This window comes from Zea mays, chromosome 8 (assembly GCF_902167145.1).
Source record: "Zea mays cultivar B73 chromosome 8, Zm-B73-REFERENCE-NAM-5.0, whole genome shotgun sequence".
Classification (NCBI taxonomy): Eukaryota; Viridiplantae; Streptophyta; class Magnoliopsida; order Poales; family Poaceae; genus Zea; species Zea mays.
Window position 1 is genome coordinate 34,283,793 of NC_050103.1, and position 19,327 is coordinate 34,303,119.

The following is a 19,327-nucleotide window of genomic DNA, read 5'->3' on the forward strand; positions in this document are numbered from 1 at the left end:
GCCCCGCCTCGTGTAACACATGAGAATATTTTATTTGTAAAGAATGAATGTATATACGTATACAGATATACACTACCAGCAGGCCACTGGCCTTTACAGATAAACACATATAAAGAGAAGCTGATGCGTAAATTAAAGGATATATCTCCTTTTCGGAAATAAAAGAGCCCTGTACTGTATCCGTGACTGCACACAGATATGTCATGTTTGTAAGTAAAGTATTTTTATAGTTTTTTTGTTGATAATGTCATGGTTTAATTATAGGAATATTGTAGTATTTTCTACCATAAGGTGTTTGGCTGCATTTATGAAAATTACATTTTTAAAACCATGGTATTTTAGACACCATGATATTTCTTCAATCCAAAGTTTAATTTCTATATGCCATGATTAGATTTTGCCTAAATACAATGGTTTACAATATTGTATCAAAGTATTCTTGGAACTAGCTACAACTATGATATTATCATGATATAGAACCGGTGATGCGACCACAAAGGAGTGAATGTAAGCCACTACAAATTCTCGACCTACGAGAATAACACCGTGACTTGATTCCAAATTTAACCAAAAACCTCTAGGGACTCACAAATGACCATATCACTGTGCAATTCAAACCATTGTCATTTCAACACACCAAAAACCTAGAAGCAGACCAACCCAACTATTTGCCAAAAATCAGAGACAGAAGCTCAAGATAGAGAGCGAGGCAGTGCCGGGAACAAAAAACAAGGCTGAATCGCCTCAAATTTTGCAGAAAGTTTACACAGGGAGAAATATATCTACTGGTGAAGTTTCAACCCGAGCAACACAAAAACTAAAGCGCAAATCATAAATCTCATTTTGGTTGGGGTTTTGATGGGGTATTCTAGAACGAGTTCAAACTGAGTTCTTCTCAAACCACAACCAAAATTTGCAACAACTGGATGTATGCAGTGACCCGAGAAATGCAACTCACCATCAATCAATCCCCAAACCAAATACTCACATAAGAACTCGATGGTTCTTCACACGATCACAAAGATAGAAAGGGAAAGAACGCAAGAAGGAAATGACTCAAAAGCTTTAGAAAGATTCAAACTGAGATTGAGAGCCAACTAAAGTCGTGGGCAGCACCGACCACCCTTCCTCGGATTAATTACCGCAGATTACAAAACATAGTCGCGAAGGTTCAAAGCGCTATGGATCTCTTGGCTAAACTGGTGACTACCTAGAGAGGAAAACTAGGAGTTCTAAACAAGAGCACTAATACAAATGGCTGCCAAGAGATACTGAACAAACCAACCCTCCACTCTATTTATAGAGGGTTATTTCCATTTCCTAAACTACCCCTATTTACATAGAGTCTATCTACTCTGCCAGGGGCAAAATAGACCGACTCCTAGTTTTTTGATCCAACAGCCACACGCTCCACACAAAGTTGCTTCGCCTTGACACACCCTTCGTTGTGATGCCACGTGCCGCTACCAATTCCCTCTAGATCCGTCGCCACCGAGTTTTGAGGCCTAAACTCAGCAAAACCCGTTGTTCGCAGTGCGAGGTAGTTTTTCGAGGATCAACCACCAAACCGTTGTGAGTATCGCACCGCGTGCGCATCCCTGTAACACCCCATGTGTTAGTTAGAAGTGTTAAATAAAACCCACACCACTTAGACCATTATCACATGTGGATAACTTAAAGCCAAACCCCCCCCCCCAAAATAAGGGATCATGCTTCTAACAAAATAATAGACACTATAGATGACTAAATTTAACCATCCCATGAGAAATAGAGATAGAGAGGGAGGGAGAACCAATACCCTAATTTCACACTTAAAGAGCGTAGGGGGTACTTAAGACAAAGTGGTCAAGAAAAACTAACCAAATCACCTAATCACAAATGGGCTCTTAACAAAAGTGGTAACTAACTAAATGCCTAACAAAAAGTATTAAGGGCTATACACCAAAAATGGGTGGTAAAAGTCCAAATAATGCCACACATGTGGGAGAAGAGAAATATAAATCATGATTTTTATACGTCCATAAATCAGCTCTATTCCAAGGACATCACATGTTTACTAGCTTGCAAACTCAAACATAAAAACTCTAATTATGAAATATGTGCCTAATTACCCTAGGAGCACCCTGGTTAAATTTGAAATCGAGACTCCACTGTTTGACATGTCAAGACATGGTTTTCCCTCGGGATGAAGCAGATGGACAAACCCACTTTGGTACTCAAATTACTTCAAATCCTGACCTTATCTGCACTTGGAACTTACACGAGGTTAATAGAACATGACAAAGTGAAGCGACCTTACGCAAGGATTTGGCCATGATAAGCACGTTTGGGCTGACTAATGAACGTTTGAGCACTGGGAGAAGCAAACACCCACGTGTTCGATGCCTGCCAATACGCCATAGCACGGACTGGCCAGCGCCCGCGCGTGCCCCCATGCTACCGGCCTGACCAAGTGCTCATGCCCATGTGTCACACCCGGTTTTAGAAGGTAAACCGAATGTGAACCATGTACGTGCCAGGTTCAGAAGTTCACGTACACAACGATTACATAATTGGACATCATCACACATTGCTCAAAATAATAGTGGAATTAAGTACTTTATTACATCATGATGTCCGAAACATCACAAAGTCATTAACTTGAACCATAATCAAAGTGCTGAATAGAACGCAGTACGATAAGGCCTTCATAGGCGACTGGGGGTTTGCCGCTAATCTAATCTAGAACTCGTCGAAGTCCTGAAACTCCTAAAAGTCCTCTATATTGCCTTCATCTTCTCCTCAACACTGATTGTAATGGGACAACCTGGTGTTTAGTGTTTTTAAGCAAGGGTGAGTACACATCAACGTACTTAGCAATTGTCCCGTTTAGCTAAAGTGGACTAGCTGTATGTGGGGTGAAGCTTAAAGCAGTTGCTTTTAGTTGGTCTGGTATTTATACTAGTAGAGAGCCAAGTTTTAGCAATAATCCCAAGTTACTAACCCAAAAAGTACTCCCTCCAAGAAGAAATACCAGAAATCATTATTATAATCAGCATCATTAAGCATCATCATGAAGGTATCCAGAGTAACTTTAATCAAAGGAGCTCCTAAGGTCGCTCACAACCGTGAGCACGACTGATATACCAGTTTCTAACCCTCTGCAAAGGTTGCACACTTTACCCACGAGTCGTGATCTCTTCCCAGCCTAGGTTGTATAGACCCGATTTTCACTACAAAGGTGAATGGCCAGGGATTTACTACGTAGCCTTTATAAAGATTCCCCAGAGCTCATAGTCGCCTGTTAGGTTTCTCTAGTTTGGTAAACACGGTACCTCTCCCGCAGGAGGGGTGACTAACAAAAGCAAAACGAACGAACCTCGGCACCCAGCCTCTCTAGAGCAAGTACTATGCCTAGACCAAATTGACGGCACAGCGACGAAGCCGACTACACCTCAATTTCCTCTAATTAATCAGCTAAAGGTGTCCCATACCACCCTCATAGTTGTACTGTTTTTCTGGATGGTCATCTAACGAACTGGTCCTTACGGAGAGGTACTCGAGAAACAACCCGAGTCCCCTAAAGTGATACAAGTTCATCTTCATAACCAAGATATCATCATCGTATCATAAATATTTTCACCATGTTCATTGATTAAGGTAAAGCAATAGCATGATACTAATCATAGTAGCCAATTCCCAAAGGTAACCAAGGACAGGAAAACAGAACATTAGTCAATCCTTAGGTTGATCATGGTATGCAGGATAATGAATTATAAAGTAAGTAGGACATAATGGGTCAGAGGACACTTGCCTTCACTAGGTTGCTGCTCAGGGAACTCTCCTACAACACTCTCGGGAACCATAGACTGCTCGTTGTCTATGCAAATCAGTCATTCATTCAACACACTTGGGGAATAACAAAAGAATAATACACCAAACATATGCAATAGAGTAAACACATGTTCAATAGAAAGGTAAATGCATACATGTGCATTCTAAGTTTAGGGTAGGTCACTATGCCAAGTGGTCTATTAGTCTCTAACTAAGTCTATCCTAGCCAATTACCTAAAATAAAGTTATTTTCAGGGCTGGGATTATACATTAACTAGAGTTGGGTCTATAGAGTTAGGCTAGGATTACATCGGAGTGTACCCCTTCGTAGAGTAAAGTTGCACCCTTGATCTCAAATCGAACGGGACTAGACAAACCCGCCCATTGAGTCGTGCCATTTTGATAAAGACACCCTTAGTCTTGGTCAAATGAACCCGCAGTACAAGTCCTATTAGGAGGGATTTTAATTTAGGTCAAAATATTTATAATCTACACCCCATGCTTCCTGATTTTAGTGCGCACCGTCCAATAGTAGCTGGTATATATATTTAATTCAAAAATTTATTTTTAGAGTAGAATTAATTCAATAAATCTTAGAAAATCCATATCTAATCCATTTTAACTCCAATTTCAGTTGTTCTCGAACCCAGGGTTTGGTATCGACACGTAGAATATTAATCCACAGTTTGTTTCCATGTTTTGTGTAATGTTATTTTTATTTATTATTTGTTTTTATGTGTGTTTTGCTGTGAATAGAAGCAAGATTACGATGAGGTACATGAAACCCAACCTTGGGGGAAGCATATGAGCAGTTGGATTTACATGTATAAGGCAAGTTGTGTCCTTGATCACATTCTTTGACCTAATAATAGTTATGATTCTTGTTAATCACCTCAACACAGTTAGGTTACCTTGATGGGGCCTAATAGGTTACCTAGTTTTGTCTACCCTACACCTTGCATACAAATGAATTATTGAGTAGTTTTGCTATTGTTCTACCTGGTTTTAGGATTAATGCTCCACATGAGTTGTGATCGTACTTTACTATTGTTGTTTCTTCTTATTATTATGCATGATAAGATTATTGTGTTTAATTTGAATATGGAGCACCAACCCGGGAAAATAGTGCTACAAAAAAGGTGGAATGAGATGCCCTTGGTCAATTAATTAGGAAAGGTAGTGAGGGATGAACTTCCCAAAAGGGGCAAGCAGGGAGTGAATCGCTGCAAAGTATAGGGAGGTTCTCGGGTTGATCTGTTTGTGACAGATTTTCGTACGAGGGATTCCTATACTTCCTTTTGCCTAAACCGTAGCAGGTCTTCTCAAGCTAGTGGTCCTTTGTAAAGGCTTCATAGTGGATCCCTATCCATTCACCTCGGAAGTGTCTAAGGGCCTTACAAACCCTGGCTAAATGGGAAACACAACATGTGGGTAAAGATGTGCAACCTCTGCAGAGTGTAAAACTCGTATAGCACCCGTGTTCACGATGAGTAGCGGCTCGAGCCTCTCGCATGATTAAATGATGGAACTAAATTTAACCTGTCATGCATTGCATTGTGGGATTTTTCATCTATAATCTCTTATTTATTTGGGATGGTATTTACTTATACTTAGTAATTGCTAATAAAAATTTGACCAACTTAATTCAAAAGCTATGCTCAGCCTCAGCCATATCCTTGGTAAGCCTTACAATACACTTGAGCCCCAACCATAAGTGAGCTCGTGCACACTTTTCCCCGCACTTGCTGAGTGATGACTGTATGGGAGCTCACCCTTGATATAATCACACTAGGTCAAGAACATGTACCACCAGAGGAAGATTACTATGAAGATGAGTTTGGAGAGGTTTTGACCGTCATCTCCTAGTCAACTATGGTTTCGAATGATCATTGTCATCATATGGTGTAATTTATTTAGTTATTTTGTATAGAAATTGTATTAAGTAATAAAGATGTGACATTGTTTTCTATACACCGAGTCGCCATATGTGTGAAAAACTAGATCCTGGCACACATGTGAGTTGCATCTGGATTTGTCCTTAAATCCAGGTGGGACATGATCTCGGGGTGGGATCTCACAAACCAATGAACAACGACACTATTTAAGGACTGATTGAATCTAAGCAAAACCCAACCTAATGGTGGCGGCTGCTGCTAATAAGATAGGGTTTAGGGACGTGCAAGACCTCTGGACGTGCCCATAATAGGCTCCAACATGATACAAGAGTTAAGATTTCTCAAGGGAACCAAAACAGGGCAACACAATAAAAGTGATAAGGCCTTCTTTCCTGTAACCCACTCTTGAAGAGGATGTGGATTAAAGGAAGAAGGTTCAAGTAGTCGTTCGAAGTTCTCAAAGGTGATCCAAAGATGTTAATGCCTCAAAGCTTTTGACATAGAGCGATATGAGTTTACATGAGCTTGTGAGCCATCCAAAATTGTGTGCTCATGCATGGGCACTGTAATCCTATTTATAGGGACAACGTCATGTACAACTTCATATAAAATTACAATTATGGTCTCAAAGAGTGGTGGACAATAATATTTGTGACATACTTCCTTTGACTGACTTCCTTAACTGACATCAACCAATTCTTCCTTTCATTTCTGAATGGTGATTTCATATAACTTTGTAGTGTGGCCCTTGTTTTCCCCATGGAATACACAATACCACTTTTATTGTTGTGTGTTCTGATTGAATCTTCCTCCAAAAATGTCGCCTCCTCTACCACCTCTTGATGCTAGTGGGCAACGAAAATCGCCATGTTTATTCTACATGTGTCCATTGGAGGATTGAGCTAGACATTGGGGATGAAATTGTGGCCCTTGAGGCTGAAATTGCTTCTGTTCAAGTTGTCTAGGGGTTTGGATGCTTCTCTTACTGACGTTACCTCATTTCAGGTAGCCAGCATTTTCGTTCCTATTGTCATCACCCTGTCCTTCTTGACATTCCTTGCATGGTAAGTTTCAAGATCTCTGTGGTCAATACTGTGGGTGTAAGTATTTAAGTTTCTGACTCATGCGTTATTGATTTTCTAGGTTTCTATGTGGATGGTTGGGAGCATATCCAAACTCATGGTCTTCTGAAAGTAGCAATTGCTTTGTTTTCTCCCTCACGTTCTTCATATCTGATGTGTCTTATTATGATTATGGATAAGACTTTTGTGATGTAATTGATGAGACTATGGATTTAAATATTGTTATGCGATTGTGTGTGAGATGTTTTATGTGAAAATATGTTGTGCTATATAGCTGTTGATATATTTGTTATGTTGTGGAATGTGGTGTAAAATAAAAATAAACAACATTTGTAATGCTGGTCAAATTAACTTCCTAGAGGCCAATTGAGCCGTAGGAAGTTAGCGAGCTAACTTCCTAGAGGCCAATTGAGCCATAGGAAGTTAGCCAGCTAACTTTCTAGGGGCTACAGTCAGCCGTAGGAAGTTAGTCGTAGGAAGTTAGTCAGCTAACGACGCTAACGGAGTGAAGCTACTAACTTCCGAGAGGCTTCTTTGGCTGTAGGAAGTTAGCTAACTTCCTAGAGGGCTCTAGGAAGTTAAGCTAACTTCCGACAAAAATTTTCGAGAGCCGAACTTTCGACGGGATGGCTTAACTTCCGAGAGTTTAGCTAACTTTCTAGAGTTTAAGGCTAACTTCCTAGGGTTTAGGCTCTAGGAAGTTCACTATTTTGGTGTAGTGACGTGTCTTATGTCTCTACCGATGTTTTTGGACACTTCTACGTATCTATGGACCTCTTGTTGGTGTTGGTGAATATCATTATCTGCCTTGATGTATTCATATATTTTTTAAAGCAACTTCTCCAAAATGAGGGTGGTTTTCTGACAAAGTACTAAGATGACGAACCTAGCCGAAGTCCTTTGACTATGGCCTCCACAACAATATCATCTAGGACACCTTGTGTCTGAGCACGAAGCTAAAGAAACCTTTGGACATATGCTTGAAGATACACATCTAGGTCATGGGCACACTAAAAGAGAGCTTGGGCAGTTACTAGCTTTGTTTGGAAACCCTAAAAACTTGTAAGTAACGGATCCTTAAGCTTATGCCATGGCAGAATTGATCCTGGACGAAGGGAGGAGTACCAGGTTTGCACCACATTTCTTTGTGCTATGACGAAGGATTTTGCCATCACTGTTGTATTTCCACCAAATGAAGAAATGGTTGCATTGTAGCTCATCAAAAATTGTGTGGGGTCCGATATACTGTCGTACATGGGAAGTTGTGGTGTCTGTACAGAGCTAGTCATGATGCTTCTTGGAGGTTAATTGACAAAGCAGATGTACTATCGTAAACGAAGTTGTCATGGTTTTTCCCTTCTAGGTCAAGGTCTGTTATATCATGGTGACGTTGGTTGTGAACTTGCTTTTCTTCCCTTCTCATCCGGTTTAGTTCTTTTGATGCTTCATCGATCTGCTGTTGTAAATGAGTAACCCGAAGCAACTTTTGTCTCTGCACTTCAACTTCTTTTCAAATGGCTTTAAGATTTTCGATTTCTTGGTTAAGGTCATCTTGTAATCCTGGAACTATGACTTCTCTCTTTTCTCTCCTTCGATCAATGACTTACGAGGGTTGGACAACTTTGGGCTGCACATGGTCATCTAGAATGAGATTAGAGCTAGTACTACCATCACTTATCCTCTTCGAAGGCATGATGATTGTGGTGGTTCGTGAGTTCACAAGAGATGGGCGCCAAATGTTGGTCACTTATTAAAGCTCCTAGGAACCATAACAGGGCAACATAGTTAAAACGATAACACTTTATCCAGTTGCCAATAAACATAAGAAGGCAATAGAAGAAGGTTAAAGATAGTGAAAAGGTGAATGAATGACTAGAATGCAAAGGAAACCAGCTAAGAAAGTAACATCACAATCATTAATTTATCTCATTACATAAAGTTGAATTACAAAATACCTTTGGAGCAAACGTGGGATACTCGAAGGTGAGTGTAGAAGAAGAGCTTTGAAGGCTAAGCCTTTCTAAGGTAGTAGGAGCACGTGAGTTATTCACCGTATGCATGGACATTGTTCACCTATTTATAAGGACCTGACGCTAAGCATCTTTGTATAAAATTACCACGATACCTTAACTCTTTGCACAAGAACTATACAATCGCAGGTGGGTATTTTTGTCTTCTCAGTCAATAGACGCGTTGCACATGTCTCTTCTGGGCTCCATCGTCTTCTTAACGTCTAGATTTAGAAGTTTTATCCGAATGTTGCTCCTTGATGTGAGCTCCGATCGTTGATGCGATGAGGCTTTGCTTCATCTGTGCTGACGAAGTTTTGCTTCTTCGTTCCTTCGAATTGCTGAAGTAGACAACCGAAGCTCCGTATCGCCTAGCTCCTGAAACAAACTCAAAACATTGGGATCCATTATGTGAGGACCTTTGGCAAAACCCGTGTTGAACAAATTATTGGTCGTAGACGTATTTATTTCTATGTAACATATAAATGCCCTCTTTTCCTTTGTCTCAATGACGGTGGAATGCTCTCTAGCAGTCCTACCAACGACAGAAGATAGAACAAGGTGGATTTTTTAGCACGTTGTGTGCTCAGTGTGTCTAGCGTGACCGTGATCCAGCGTCAACAGACAGGTAATGCCCCACACGGAAGTGACGAAACTCTGCACTGCAGGAGTAGTTGGATAGCTCCGATCCAGTATATAGCACTGTGTTCGACGAAATTGTTGGCTGTATTAAGGAGCCTTACGAAACAGCTGGTTGGTAACACTTCAGCATTTGTGCAATAATCAATAACAATGCAGTATAATAAGCACGAGCTAGAAAGAGACAGGAGCAGAATAAACAACCATATGTCGTCGACGATGTTGTGAAAAATCATGATTTGAAGGATCTGGCCGGCCAAATAATGATGCTTATTTGATAGATTTTTCATTTTGTTTTGCCAAACATATCAGCAAAAGATATTTCTCATCATGTCCACGTCGTACGTACGTATACAGCAGGGGCTTTTAATTATGCAGCATGAGATGTACGTGCCCTTCGAGTCTGTTTGACAACATTCGCAAAAAAAAAAACTGTGTTTGACAATATTTTTGCTAATTTGCTATATAAGCTTTTTTTGATGCTTGGAGAGAGATTGTTCTACTGGTCAAGACAGCTAGGCGGGCCTAGGGCTGAGGCTGCTGAACATGGATCCACCCACATGGTCCATCCATCTGGATGTCTGGATCATGTCGTTTTCGCTGTTGCATGCCTGCCGCTCACCAACCCCTCCGAGATGTGCACGCTCGACCACGAGCCAACGATCGACCCAAAAAGTCCTCCTACTCCACCTCACCATCTTCTCTCAACCATTATCAGTTATCAACGACGCACCGATTGCTACAGAAGGTAACACATGCTGAAGTGGTTTAAAAGGATTAGAGAGTGTATAAATCCTCAATAGATAAAAAACTCTCATAATACATCTCAGTCCACTTCAATCCCTTTCATTACTAGATTACCCAAACTAGGCAAAGGGAGCGGATATTCTTTACGCTCACCAACCCCGTCAATCGGGTTGCCATCTTGCTCTGCAGATACTCCCCCATTTCTTTTTTAGTTGTCGCGTTTTATTTCAAAATGAACTAGAGAACGACAAATATTCGAGAACGGAGGTAGTATATAATAAATGGCAATGAATCGTGTCCCATAAATGACAACTATAAGAGCTAGTTTGGGAACCTCAATTTCTAAGGGATTTCTATTTTCCTATGGGAAAATGAACTAATTTCCCTTGGGAAAATAGAAATCCCTTGGAAAATTGTGGTTCCCAAACTAGCCCTAAATGAAGCTCATATGCAGTGGCGGAACGCCTAGTATAGCCGGCAATCACGCCATACCTTCCCGTGGCCTGCCTACACGTAGCCTCCTCGTTGAGTCGCCCGGATGGCGCACCCTGCTCGTAGCCCGTTTGTTGAGCATCGAAAATGGGCGGATGGTATGGTCTTATAGCTCAGACGATACGTGCCCCGAACAGTCCCGCGTGGCGGCACGGACTGTCCAGCCTTATAGCCCGGATAGTCCGTGCCCCGGACGATCTGGCGTGGCAGCACGGACGGTCCATGCGAGAACAGATTTAGTTATGGATCTTAATTTCTTGCGGGATTTATTTGTAAACTAACTAGGAACATTACTAGACCCCTCTTATATAAATGAAGTGGTACGGTCGATTAACAACCATAAGTGAATATATCTAATCAATTTATCTTATCCTTGTTCTTTCCACACATTAGGAGTAGGAGTAATCTAGCCTTAGTTTAGTCTTCCTCAACTTAAATCTTCACCTCTATTCGACTCTACGTCGTCTAGAGACATCTTGGGTGACATGCCAATCCTAAGCCAACCCTAGGATCTCTCTTCCCCGACGGGTCCCTCCCAGGAGGCGAGATTCAGATTTCTGTGAAAAAGAAGACTATACGCCATCGCGGACCGTCCGGACCTACATGCGGAACATCTGAAAGCACGCAGAGAAAAGTTACTCCTGCAACGAGGTCGCAGACCATCCGGTGCACGATCGTGGAATGTCCGCGCTCCCGCAAAGAGCATCGGCTTGAGGTTCATACTAGTGTTTGGCACCAAATCGGAGTCAACACACTTTTTGACGACTCCACTGAGGACAAGTGCATTATAGATCTATTATCATCAACCGCAAATGGCCAGTTCTAAGGATTAAACCGATGTCTCCCAAGACAATATTCTTAGACCGACTGTTGAGAACCTATCGGCCAATGAGCATCAGCAATATAAGGATCTCATGATCCAAGTGGAAGAGGATGCACACTGCCAACTCACTAAGGTTCAAGAGGAGGCAAAGGAGAAGTTGAAGTTCTTAGCACACTTCACAGTGGATCACAACTAGAAGATTACTAAGCATGGAGAGATCGAGATCGCATCTCCCCTAACTTCGCTTCAAATCCCCAATGTAAGTAAATCCAACAACATCCAATCTATTAAACAATATGTAGATCAACAACAAGAAAAATGAAACAACAGATTGGAGGGTTGCAAAATCACTTAGGGAGTTAACACGCACATTTGAGAAATCTGTTGCTCCTAGTTTTCCATCGTACGAAACTAGTAACATGATATCCATACCTCATACATCGGCAATAAATGGGGATTCACAACCCCAATCTCTCCCACTATATGGTATGTCGATGAATTCATATCCATGGCAAATACCATCATCATTGTCCCTGCTTGACATATCGGCGGCACTGGATATAATCGGACCGTTCGAGCCTAATCTTAGATAGTCCGGTCATAATGCGTACCATCCAGCACTCCTTGTCAGATAGTCCAGAACTATGCCAGGCCCACCATGTGGCACCCATGCAGTAGCAAACTTGACCTAACAGTCCGGGTATGCTATCAGACCATCATCCATCACACAGGACTGCCTAGTCACCCAAGGTAGACCATGCGATACAGATATGCAGAACCGGTTGATGCACATGACGCACCAATTTTATATGCACCACAACAACAACATATTTCTCTCCGTTCATATCCAAGCTGCAACGCATCATATGATCATAAGCCGAACATTGTTTTCGATCAGTCTTGGGCAGAAGGCCGTCATAACAATGCCCACCCAACTGAGCCCCATATACCAAGAGTCGGTGGGTTGCCACCTGGCACTATAGAGAAAATTAGGGAAGAAATAGCCGAACTGTTCCGAGAAAAACTCGGAGTAAGTGTAACTAGATTGGGGCAATCAGACCGAAAGCCATATGATCACCGGTTTGACACTATCCCATACCCGCAGGGGACTAGGATACTAGCTTTCTCCAATTTTTCTTGTGAATGTGGTAAAACCACACACGAACACCTAGGACAGTTCTTACACAGCTAGGTGAACTGGCCAATAAAGAGGCTTTGGCACCTGTATAACTTATAGACTAGAGCAAACTGGTTAGTCCAATTATTTGTGTTGGGCAATTCAACCACCAAAAACAATTAGGAAATAGGTGTAAGCCTAATTCCCTTTCAATCTCCCCCTTTTTGGTGATTGATGCCAACACAAACCAAAGCAAATGTGGAAGTGCATAATTGAACTAGTTTGCATAATGTGAGTGCAAAGGTTACTTGAAATTGAGCCAATATAAATACTTATAAGATATGCATGGATTGTTTCTTCATTTTTAACATTTTGGACCACGCTTGCACTACATGTTTTGTTTTTGCAAATTCTTTTGTAAATCCTTTTCAAAGTTCTTTTGCAAATAGTCAAAGGTAAATGAATAAGATTTTGCGAAGCATTTTCAAGATTTGAAATTTTCTCCCCCTGTTTCAAATGTTTTTCCTTTGACTAAACAAAACTCCCCCTTGATAAATTCCTCCTCTTAGTGTTCAAGAGGGTTTTAAGATATTGATTTTGAAAATACTACTCCTCTCCCCTTTTTGAACACAATGAGATACTAATTTGAAAATCACACCAATTGAGAAATTCTTTTTAAAATTAGGTGGTGGTGCGGTCCTTTTGCTTTGGGCTCATGCTCTCTCCCCCTTTGGCATAAATCGCCAAAAACGGAATCATTTGAGCCCTTCCATAACTATTTTCTCCCCTTTGGCAAATAGAACATATGAGTGAAGATTATACCAAAGCCGGAGAGATGCTCGGAGCGATGATGAAGGATGAGTTACGGAGTGGAAGCCTTTGTCTTCGCCGAAGACTCCAATTCCCTTTCAATACACCTATGACTTGTTTTGAAATATACTTGAAAACACATTAGTCATAGCACATGAAGGAGATATGATCAAAGGTATATTTATGAGCTATGTATGCAAGACATCAAAAGAAGTTCCTAGAATCAAGAATATTTAGCTCATGCCTAAGTTTGTTAAAAGTTTGTTCATCAAGTGGCTTGGTAAAGATATCGGCTAATTGATCTTTAGTATTGATATATGCAATCTCGATATCTCCCTTTTGTTGGTGATCCCTTAGAAAATGATACCAAATGGCTATGTGTTTAGTGCGGCTATGCTCAACGGGATTATCCGCCATGCGGATTGCACTCTCATTATCACATAGAACAGGAACTTTGGTTAATTTGTAACCGTAGTCCCTAAGGGTTTGCCTCATCCATAGTAGTTGCGCGCAACAATGACCTGCGGAAATATACTCGGCTTCGGCGATAGAAAGAGCTACGGAATTTTGCTTCTTTGAAGCCCAAGACACCAAGGATCTTCCCAAGAACTGGCAAGTCCCCGATGTGCTCTTTCTATTGATTTTACACCCCGCCCAATCGGCATCCGAATAACCAATCAAATCAAGTGTGGATCCCCTAGGATACCAAAGCCCAAACTTAGGAGTATAAACTAGATATCTCAAGATTCGTTTTACGGCCGTAAGGTGAGCTTCATTAGGGTCGGCTTGGAATCTTGCACACATGCATACGGAAAGCATAATATCCGGTCGAGATGCACATAAATAGAGTAGAGAACCTATCATCGACCGGTATACCTTTTGATCGACGGATTTACCTTCCGTGTCGAGGTCGAGATGCCCATTGGTTCCCATGGGTGTCTTGATGGGTTTGGCATCCTTCATCCCAAACTTGCTTAGAATATCTTGAGTATACTTTGTTTGGCTAATGAAGGTGCCCTCTTGGAGTTGCTTTACTTGAAATCCTAAGAAATACTTCAACTCCCCCATCATAGACATCTCGAATTTTTGTGTCATGATCCTACTAAACTCTTCACATGTAGATTCGTTAGTAGATCCAAATATAATATCACCAACATAAATTTGGCATACAAACAAATCATTTTCAAGTGTTTTGGTAAAGAGCGTAGGATCGGCCTTTCCGACTTTGAATCCATTAGTGATAAGGAAATCTCTAAGGCATTCATACCATGCTCTTGGGGCTTGCTTGAGCCCATAAAGCGCCTTAGAGAGTTTATAAACATGGTTAGGGTACTCACTATCTTCAAAGCCGGGAGGTTGCTCAACATAGACCTCTTCCTTGATTGGTCCATTGAGGAAGGCACTCTTCACGTCCATTTGATAAAGCTTGAAGCCATGGTAAGTAGCATAGGAATATGCGAATTGACTCAAGCCTAGCTACGGGTGCATAGGTTTCACCGAAATCCAAACCTTCGACTTGAGAGTATCCTTTGGCCACAAGTCGAGCTTTGTTCCTTGTCACCACACCATGCTCGTCTTGCTTGTTGCGGAAAACCCATTTGGTTCCTACAACATTTTGATTAGGACGTGGAACCAAATGCCGTACCTCATTCCTAGTAAAATTGTTGAGCTCCTCTTGCATCGCCACCACCCAATCCGAATCTTGTAGTGCTTCCTCTACCCTATGTGGCTCAATAGAGGAAACAAAAGAGTAATGTTCACAAAAATGTGCAACACGAGATCTAGTGGTTACCCCCTTATGGATGTCGCCGAGGATGGTGTCGACGGGGTGATCTCGTTGGATTGCTTGATGGACTCTTGGGTGTGGCGGCCTTGGTTCTTCATCCTCCTTGTCTTGATCATTTGCATCTCCCCCTTGATTATTGCCGTCATTTTGAGGTGGCTCATTTCCTTGATCCTTTCCTTCATCAACTTGAGCCTCATCCTCATTTTGAGTTGGTGGAGATGCTTGCATGGAGGAGGATGGTTGATCTTGTGCATTTGGAGGCTCTTCGGATTCCTTAGGACACACATCCCCAATGGACATGTTCCTTAGCGCGATGCACAGAGCATCTTCATCACCTATCTCATCAAGATCAACTTGCTCTACTTGAGAGCCGTTAGTCTCATCAAACACAACGTCACAAGAAACTTCAACTTGTCCAGAGGACTTGTTAAAGACTCTATATGCCCTTGTGTTTGAATTATATCCTAGTAAAAAGCCTTCTACAGTCTTAGGAGCAAATTTAGATTTTCTACCTCTTTTAACAAGTATAAAGCATTTGCTACCAAAGACTCTAAAATATGAAATATTGGGCTTTTTACCGGTTAGGAGTTCGTATGATGTCTTCTTGAGGATTCGATGTAGATATAATCGGTTGATGGCGTAGCAAGCGGTGTTGACCGCCTCGGCCCAAAACCGATCCGAAGTCTTGTACTCATCAAGCATGGTTCTTGCCATGTCCAATAGAGTTCTATTCTTCCTCTCTACTACACCATTTTGTTGTGGCGTGTAGGGAGAGGAGAACTCATGCTTGATGCCCTCCTCCTCAAGGAAGCCTTCAATTTGAGAGTTCTTGAACTCCGTCCCATTGTCGCTTCTTATTTTCTTGATCCTTAAGCCGAACTCGTTTTGAGCCCGTCTTAAGAATCCCTTTAATGTCTCTTGGGTATGAGATTTTTCCTGCAAAAAGAATACCCAAGTGAAGCGAGAATAATCATCCACGATAACTAGACAGTACTTACTCCCGCCGATGCTTATGTAAGCTATCGGGCCGAATAGGTCCATGTGTAGGAGTTCCAGTGGCCTGTCAGTCGTCATGATGTTCTTATGTGGATGATGAGCACCAACTTGCTTCCCTGTTTGGCATGCGCTACAAACCCTGTCCTTCTCAAAATGAACATTTGTTAATCCTAAAATGTGCTCTCCCTTTAGAAGCTTATGAAGATTCTTCATCCCAACATGAGCTAGTCGGCGGTGCCATAGCCAGCCCATGTTAGTCTTAGCAATTAAGCAAGTGTCGAGTTCAGCTCTATCAAAATTTACTAAGTATAGCTGACCCTCTAACACTCCCTTAAATGCTATTGAATCATCACTTCTTCTAAAGACAGTGACACCTACATCAGTAAATAGACAGTTGTAGCCCATTTTGCATAATTGAGAAACGGAAAGCAAATTGTAATCTAATGAATCTACAAGAAAAACATTGGAAATAGAATGGTCAGGAGATATAGCAATTTTACCCAATCCTTTGACCAAACCTTGATTTCCATCCCCGAATGTGATAGCTCATTGGGGATCTTGGTTTTTCTCGTAGGAGGAGAACATCTTTTTCTCCCCTATCATGTGGTTTGTGCACCCGCTGTCGATTACCCAACTTGAGCCCCCGGATGCATAAACCTACAAAACATGTTTAGTTCTTGACTTTAGGTACCCAAATGGTTTTGGGTCCTTTGGCATTAGACACAAGAACTTTGGGTACCCAAACAAGTCTTTGACCCCTTGTGCTTGCCCCCAACATATTTAGCAACTACCTTGCCGGATTTGTTATTTAACACATATGATGCATCAAAAGTTTTGAATGAAATGTCATGATCATTTGATGCACTAGGAGTTTTCTTCCTAGGCAACTTAGCACGGGTTGGTTGCCTAGAACTAGATGTCTCACCCTTATACATAAAAGCATGGTTAGGGCCAGAGTGAGACTTCCTAGAATGAATTCTCCTAATTTTGCTCTCAGGATAACCGACAGGGTACAAAATGTAACCCTCGTTATCCTGAGGCATGGGAGCCTTGCCCTTAACAAAATTAGACAATTTCTTAGGAGGGGCATTAAGTTTGACATTGTCCCCCTTTTGGAAGCCAATGCCATCCTTGATGCCAGGGCGTCTCCCATTATAAAGCATACTACGAGCAAATTTAAATTTTTCATTTTCAAGTTCATGCTCGGCAATTTTAGCATCTAGTTTAGCTATATGATCATTTTGTTGTTTAATTAAAGCCATGTGATCATGTATAGCATTAATATCAATATCTCTACATCTAGTGCAAATAGAAGTATGTTCAACGGTAGATGTAGATGGTTTGCAAGATTTTAATTCTACAACCTTAGCATGCAATATATCATTTTTACTTCTAAGGTCGGAAATGGTAATATTGCAAACATCAAAATCTTTAGCCTTAGCAAGCAATTTTTCATTTTCATCTCTAGGCTAGCAAGAGAAATGTTCAACTCTTCAATCTTAGAAAGCAAATCATCATTATCATTTGTAGGATTGGGAATTGAAACATTACAAACATTTGAATCAACCTTAGCTAACAAATTAGCATTTTCATTTCTAAGGTTGTCAATAGTCTCATGGCAAGTGCTTAGCTCACTAGATAATTTTTCGCACTTTTCTACTTCTAGAGCATAAGCATTTTTTACCTTAACATGCGTTTTGTTTTCTTTAATAAGCAAGTCCTCTTGGGAGTCCAAGAGATCATCCTTCTCATGTATAGCACTAATCAATTCATTTAATTTTTCCTTTTGTTGTATGTTTAGGTTGGCAAAAAGTGTACGCAAATTATCTTCCTCATCACTAGCATTATCATCGCTAGAAGACTCATATCTAGTGGAGGATTTGGATTTAACCTTCTTCTTTTTGCCGTCCTTTGCAATGAGGCACTTGTGGCCGACGTTGGGGAAGAGAAGTCCCTTTGTGACGGCGATGTTGGCGGCGTCCTCATCGTCGGAGGAGTCACTAGAGCTTTCGTCGGAGTCCCACCCGCGACAAACATGGGCATCGCCGCCCTTCTTCTTGTAGTACCTCTTCTTCTCCTTTCTTCTCCCCTTCTTGTCGTTGCCCCTGTCACTGTCACTAGAAATAGGACATTTTGCTATAAAGTGACCGGGCTTACCACACTTGTAGCAAACCTTCTTGGAGCGGGGCTTGTAATCTTTCCCCCTCCTTTGCTTGAGGATTTGGTGGAAGCTCTTGATGACGAGCGCCATTTCCTCGTTGTCGAGCTTTGAGGCGTCGATTGGTTGTTTACTCGGTGTAGACTCCTCCTTCTTCTCCTCCGTCACTTTGAATGCGACCGGTTGTGCTTCGGACGTGGAGGGATCATCTAGCTCGTTGATTTTCTTTGAGCCCTTGATCATATACTCAAAGCTCACAAAATTCCCGATTACTTCCTCGGGAGTCATTAGTGTATATCTAGGATTACCACGAATTAATTGAACTTGAGTAGGGTTAAGGAAAATAAGTGATCTAAGAATAACCTTAACCATCTCGTGGTCATCCCACTTTTTGCTCCCGAGGTTGCGCACTTGGTTCACCAAGGTTTTGAGCCGGTTGTACATGTCTTGTGGCTCTTCCCCTTTGCGAAGCCGGAAGCGACCGAGCTCCCCCTCGATCGTTTCTCGCTTGGTGATCTTGGTTAGCTCATCTCCCTCGTGCGCGGTCTTGAGCACGTCCCAAACTTCCTTGGCGCTCTTTAATCCTTGCACCTTGTTGTACTCCTCTCTACTTAGAGAGGCGAGGAGTATGGTTGTGGCTTGGGAGTTGAAGTGCTCGATTTGGGCCACTTCGTCCTCATCATAATCCTCATCCCCTACGGATGGTACCTGTGCTCCAAACTCAACAATATTCCATATACTTTTGTGGAGTGAGGTTAGGTGAAATTTCATCAAATCGCTCCACCTAGCATAATCTTCACAGTCAAAGGTTGGCGGTTTGCCTAATGGAACGGAAAGTAATGGAGTATGTTTAGGAATGCGAGGGTAGCGTAGGGGGATCTTACTAAACTTCTTGCGCTCATGGCGCTTAGAAGTTATGGAGGGCGCGTCGGAGCCGGAGGTGGAAGGCGATGACGTATC